Genomic DNA, 6,866 nt, shown 5'->3' on the forward strand with positions numbered 1-6,866 from the left:
GGACTGGCTCGCCCCCTTCCAGCCTTCAAGCTGAGACAACAAACTATTACAGGACCAGAAGGTCCTTCCCTGGTCCCATGCCTGAGTAAAATGTTCCTTTTCCCCTTAGGGGCCACCTGGCTCTCCCCAGGCTCCTGCCTGACCCTTTTGCTTTTCCTGTCCCTACTTTTCTCTTCCCAAGAGGATAGTCAGGAGGAGGAGGCCCACAGGCCACAGCTTCTCTCAATCAGTCTGCTTCTATTTCAGTTTGTAGGCCCACCCCTGCACCCAACCCACACTATGGCTTTACAGGTTCCATGCTGATATGGTCATAATTATCCAGGTGTTTACTGGTGAGACTGGAATGGCTTATAACTTTTCCCAGCTGCTAATTAGTGCAGGTACAAGGTGATCTGAGCTGTGGATCTGGAGGAGGACTGTGGATCAGCATGAACCCCAAGCTCAAACCTGAGCCAAACTGGTGTGAAGCTAGAGATGTGGAAGGTTTCCCTTCTACCAGTTTAGGCTTGAATTCAGCTGCTGTCCAAAGGCTGGGCCTTTGGAGAGCAGCCAGGATAATACAGGTTTCTCAAGTCCCTCTTATATAATTGTCAATTGAAGGAGTTGGGGTTATTTAGCCTGGAGAAAGGGAGACTGGGCAGGGTGGGGGAGGGACAGAGCATTCAATACATATCTTAGAGAATTTAAAGGACCATCCAATGGAAGAAGCATTGGATTGTTCCATTTGGCCCCAGAGGGCAGTATTAGGGACATTAGGTAGAAAAGAGCCATTAGGCATGAGGTCAGGAAAAACTTCCTAAGAATTAGAAGCATCCTAAAGTGAAATGGGCTGCCTGAGAGGTTCCTCTTCAGTAGAAGTCTTCAAGCAAAGGCTTAATAACAACTTACTGGGTGTATATTAGTAGGAATTGGAGGAGGGGAGATGAGTTGGACTACATGGTGCCTGAGGTCACCTCCAGCTCTGACATTCTGTGACCTGTGGCCTATGAACTGGCTTTGCCCTCAAGGAGACCCTGGTAAGACAGAGAGAAATAATTGTTCAAGTGTTGGGGAGTTGGATACTATGACCTCAATGACTGACATTCTGTGATCTGTGATCTGAGGGAAAAGACATAGTCCTTGGGGAACCCTCACTCTGGGGCTCTCTGACCCTGAAGTTGACCACTCCCATGTATGGTAACCTAAACCACCTGGTGTCAACAACATGAGCAGCGCCACCACCTTTCCCACGGCAGCTTAACTTTGACTTGTGCAAGTTGGCAGTGAATATGGGCACCTTTCCCCATCTGCACTGGCTTTGTTCCACTGACTAGCCATTATAGACAGCAGTACCATGCTTTAACTGTGCTAGAGCCCATCCAGCAGATGTTTGATGCAAAGAACATAATGGCTGCTTGTGACCCATGGCATGGGCACTATCTCATGGTGGTAGCCATGTTCAGAGGCCATGTGTCCATGAAAGAGGTAGATGAGCAAAGGCTCAGTGTCCAAAACAAGATCATGTGTCTCCAACGATGTGAAAATGGCTATTTGTGACATTCCATCCTGGGGCCTGAAAATGTTTGCCACCTTCACTCATAACCAGTGCTGCCATCCAAGAGCTCTTAAAGCACATTTCCGAACAGTTTGCAGCCATGTTTCGAAGAAAGGCTTTCTTACACTGGTATATTGGAGAAGGCATGGGTGAAAGGGAATTCACTGAAACAGAAAGTGACATAAAGGATCTGATTTCTGAGAATCAGCAGTATCAGGATGCCATAGCTAAGGAGGAGGGAGAATTTGAGGAGGAGGCTAAAGAGGAGGTGGAAGAAAGCTGTGCATCAGTTACTCTACAAATTATGTTGAAAAGAAGGCAAGGAACTTCCCTTCAAGGAAACCCTAGTCTAACAGGGAGACAAGCTGTTGGGGATGGTGTGGGGGAGGAGTCCTCCTATCAGAGAGGGTCTCTGGGGGTCTGGGTCAAGTCTGGCTTTGAAAGGAGTACATCATAGCAAGAAATTAGAAGGAAAAGCATGGGTTGGATAAGGGAACACTGGGTAGAGTGCTGTGATTTGACCAGCCATCTCCCCCACTCCCCCCACCCTGCATGATTAAGGACACTGGCTGATCCTTCAAGGGGAAAGTCACTGAGGTCTGGGTGGGAGCCCATCAGCAATTAGTCCCCTGCAGGGACTGAGAACCCAGTTGGTGAAAGAAGGAAGAGAAATTAGGTCAGGACTCAGTGGTTTCATGGAGCTATGGATGGAGGGATTCCCAGCTACTCTACCCCAAGGGATAGCAGCTTCTCCTGGGATGGATATCAAGAGTCCTGTCCTCTAGCCTGGGCTCTGCTTTCAACTCCTCTCCAGTGAAGGGCAAGGCAATTCATTTTACTTTGAAACAGCTCTAACAAGAATTTTTTCATGACCTTATTGGCCTTTCTGGAACTTCCACCCATGGCTCATGGTTCTGCCCACTGGAATCAAACTGTTTTAATTCTTCTCCACATGACAGTCCTTCAAATATAGGTATCATCTCTTTCCTTGAGTCTTCTCTTCCCCATGTTGAATACCCCTACTTCCTTCAACAGCATTCACATGGCAAGGACTCAAAACTTGTCACCATCCTGGTTGCCAACTTCTGGGTACTCTCCAACTGATAGAATGACTAGAACTAGGCTCAGGGTGGGCCCCAGGTAGGTCTTTGAGACTGTAAATTGAAGAACAGATACTGACCTACTCTAACTAAATTCCCAGTAGGCCCAGCCCACCCTGGCTGTGGTGATGATCCCCAGACCTCACAGTGCAAGATGGGAGTCTGTTGGAGCTAGCTGAGATAGAAGTGCAGAGCCTGCAGCAGCAGCAGTAGCTCCTCTTGGAGCTATCAGCCCACAGTCTAAAGGTTTGAAACTCACCTTCTTGAACTTCTAGGAGCCATGATGACTCAGTAACCTCTTAAGAGTTCTCATCTCTCCCTGAATAAGTCCAGAGAATACTTCCCTAGGAGAAATCCTGGAATAGAGGAGCCAGAAGTGGGGATTCCAATGTCTTTTAACTCGGGAGGCTGCGGGCCCCTCTTGCGGTGATGGAAGGAGGCCAGTGAAGGAAAAGAGATATCGCAGCAAGCCCCACCTTAACAGACCAGCAGGATTTCCTGAGCCCCAGAGGGGTGGAGCCAACAAGCACAATCACCAGGACCCCAGGTGTGCCTTTGGAAATCCAGGGGAAGTGGCAGACACCAGTGCAGACAACTGCTGAGACCACCCAAGCTGTAGCACAGCTCTAGGAAAAGAGGAGACTTCCAGCAGCCAGACCACCCCTACTCCACACCTCACAAAACCAGCAGCCACAGCACACAAAGCCAGAGGTCACAGCACACAAAGCCAGTAACCAGGCCCACAGTTTCCAGGACAAAAAGCTTAGGGCAGAGTCCCCTGAGCCCCAGAAGCAGAGATTCACTTTATAAGCCAGGAAAAAGATAACACAATGAAGAAACAATCCAAAAAGCTGAGGACTATTGATTCTTATCATGGAGACAGGGAAGATCAAAATACCAATTCAGAAGAGGACAGCCTTGACACTGTACCCACTTCTGAAGCCTCAGAAGGGAATGTGAACTGGTCTCAAGTCCAAAAATTCCTGGAAGAGCTCAAGGAGGATTTTAAAAACTAAATTAGAGAGGTAAAAGAAAAAAATGAAAAAAAATTCACTGATGAATGAAGAAAACAATTTGTTCAAAATTAGAATTGGACAAGTAGAAGCTAATGACCCTATGAGGCATCAAGAATCAGTCAAACAAAATCTAAAAAATGAAAAAATAGAAGAAAATATGAAATATCTGATTGGAAAAAAAAAACAACTGACCTACAAAATAGATCTACCAGAAAGCCATGATGAAAAAAAGAGCTTGGACCTTCCAAGAAATCATTAAGGAAAACTTCACTGAGGTCCTAGAACCAGAGAGTAAAATGGTCATCGAAAGAATCCACTGATCACCGCCTGAAAGAGATCCCCAATTGAAAACTCCAAGGAATATTGTAACCAAATTCCAGAATTATCAGATCAAGGAGAAAATACTGCAAGCAGCCAGAAAGAAACAATTCAAATATCGTGGAACTACCATCAGGATCATGCAGGATCTTGCACCTTCTACATTAAAAAACAGAATGAATTGGAATATGACATTCTGAAAGGCAAAGGAGCTTGGATTCTAACCAAGGATCAACTACCCAGCAAAACTGAGCATAAGTTTTCAGGCAAGCAGTTGAACATTGAACGAAATAACAGACCTTCCCGATGAAAAGGCCAGAGCTCAAAGGAAAATTTGATCTTCAATTACAAAACTCAAGAGACATAAAAAGGTGAACAGGGGCAAAAACTTGTTATTAAATAAGGGCAAATTGTTTACATCCTTATATAGGATTATGTTGGTTATATATGTTATATATGTGTGTGTATATATATGTCAATCTTGAGAATGGTACAGTTATTATGACAATTAAAAGGGATATGCATACACTGAGGGTGTCAGTATAAACTAACTGATGTGATGATAAAAAAACATAATTAGAGGGTGCAAAGGGACTGTTCTGGGAGAAGAGGTAAGGAGGTAGTAGAAAAGGGTAAATTACGTCACATGAAGAGGCACAAAAATATATTACAGTAGAGGTAAAGAAGGGAGAGAGAAGAGTAGTGTTTAAGCTGTACTCTCATTGGATTTGGTTCAAGGAGGGAACAATATACTCTGATAAGTATAGAAATCACACTTGTCCTAAAGGCAGTAGAAGGGGAAAAGGGAAAGGAGAAAGAAAGGGAGATGGTTACAAGGGAGGGAAGAAGTAGCAAGGGGAAAAGGGTAAGATAAGGGAGGGGTGTGATTAGGGAAGGAAAATTGAGGAAAGTGGTGGTCAAAAGCAAAACTCTTTTGAGGAGTGGAAGAGGGAAGGAAGAAATAAAAGCATAAATGGGGGGGATAGGATGGAGAAAAAGACACAGGTAGTAATCATAACTGTAAATGTGAATGGGATGAACTCTTCCATAAAATGGAGGCAGATAGCAGAATGGATTAAAAACCATAATCGTACAATAGGTTGTTTACAAGACACACATTTGAAGCAGGGGGATACACACAGGATAAAGGTAAAAGGCTGGAGTAGAATATATTATGCTTCAGCTGAAGGAAAAACAAAAGCAGGAGTAGCAATCCTAATCTCAGACAAAGCTAAAGCAAAGATGGATGTAATTAAAAGAGTTAAGAAAGGACACTATATCCTGCTAAAAGGCACCACAGACAATGAAGCAATACCATTACTTAACATATATGCAACAAGTGGAATAGCATCCAAATTCTTAGAGGAGAAGTTAAGGGAGTTACAGGAAGAAATAGACAAGCTAGTGGGGAACCTCAACCTCCGCTTCTCTGAACTTGATAAATCTAACCTCAAAATAAACAAGAAAGAAGTTAAGGAGGTGAATAGAATTTGAGAAAAGGTAGATATGGTAGACCTCTGGAGGGAACTGAATGGGGATAGAAAGGAATATACCTTTTTATCAATGGTACATGGCACATACACAAAAATTGACCATGTACTAGGGCATAAAAACCTCACAATCCAGTGCAGAAAGGCAGAAATAGTGAATTCATCCTTTTCAGATCATGATCCAATAAAAATTATTTCTAATAAAGGACCACAGAAAGATAAACTAAAAATAATCTAATCCTAAAGAATGAATGGGTGAAGCAACAAATCATAGAAACAGTTAATAACTTCATTCAAGAGAATGACAATAATGAGACAACATAACAAAACTTATGGGATGCAGCAAAAGCAGTTCTTAGCAGAAGTTTTATATCTCTAAATGCTTACATGAATAAAATAGAGAAAAAGGAGATCAATGAACTGGGCATGCAACTGAAAAAGAACAAATTGAAAATCCCCAATTAGATGCCAAATTAGAAATACTGAAAACCAAAGGAGAGATTAATAAAATTGAAATCGGCGGCGGAGCCAAGATAGTGGCTGGAAAGCAGTGAGGTCCTCACTGAGTCCCTCCAAAAATCTATAAAAAATGGCTCTGAACCAATTCTAGAACTGCAGAACCAACAAAACAGCAGAAGGAAGCAGGGCTCCAGCCCAGGACAGCCTGGATGGTCTCTGGGTGAGGTCTATCCCACACGGAGCTGGGAGCTGGGAGCGGAGCAGAGCAGAGCCCAGTGTGAGCTGCTCGGACCAACCAGACCAGGAGCTGGGCAGAGTGGGCCCTAGCGCCCTGAATCAGTGAGCTGCAGCAGTTACCAGACTTCTCAACCCACAAACACCAAAGACAGCAGAGAAGGTTAGTGGGAAAAGCTGTGGGAGTGGAAGGAGTTTGTGGTTCAGCCACTGCCTCCAGGGCAGTGGAGGTGGGGCAGCTACAGCTGCTGTTGCTTCTGGCCCCAGGCCCACCTGGTGGGAGGAATTAAGTGGCAGATAAGAGCAGGAGTGCACAGCCTGCTGAAGATCTAAGCCCAGTCCGGGTTGGGGGGTCTTGGGGAAGGAGGAGTGCTGGTGTGGCAGAGCTAGCGCATTCCCCCCCCCCCCAAATGTGGAACATAAAACTCTTTAGTCTAAAAGCAGTCATACCCCGCTGAAAAACTCAAGGGTCAAGTTAGTTGGTTGGGAATATGGCCAGGCAGCGAAAACACACCCAGATTCAGTCTCAGACTTTGGATTCTTTCTTTGGTGACAAAGAAGACCAAAACATACAGCCAGAAGAAGTCAACAAAGTCAAAGAGCCTACAACAAAAGCCCCCAAGAAAAACATGAACTGGTCCCAGGCCATGGAAGAGCTCAAAAAGGATTTGGAAAAGCAAGTTAGAGAAGTAGAGGAAAAATTGGGAAGAGAAAT

At 44.6% G+C, this 6,866-nt stretch overlaps 1 pseudogene; it reads left to right on the forward strand.

Annotated features, from left to right (window-relative positions):
• Positions 1 to 428: 428 nt before the first annotated feature.
• Positions 429 to 1,991, forward strand: LOC118836338 (annotated as a pseudogene).
• Positions 1,992 to 6,866: the final 4,875 nt, after the last annotated feature.

The sequence above is a fragment of the Trichosurus vulpecula genome, chromosome 2 (genome assembly GCF_011100635.1).
Source record: "Trichosurus vulpecula isolate mTriVul1 chromosome 2, mTriVul1.pri, whole genome shotgun sequence".
NCBI classification, from domain to species: domain Eukaryota; kingdom Metazoa; phylum Chordata; class Mammalia; order Diprotodontia; family Phalangeridae; genus Trichosurus; species Trichosurus vulpecula.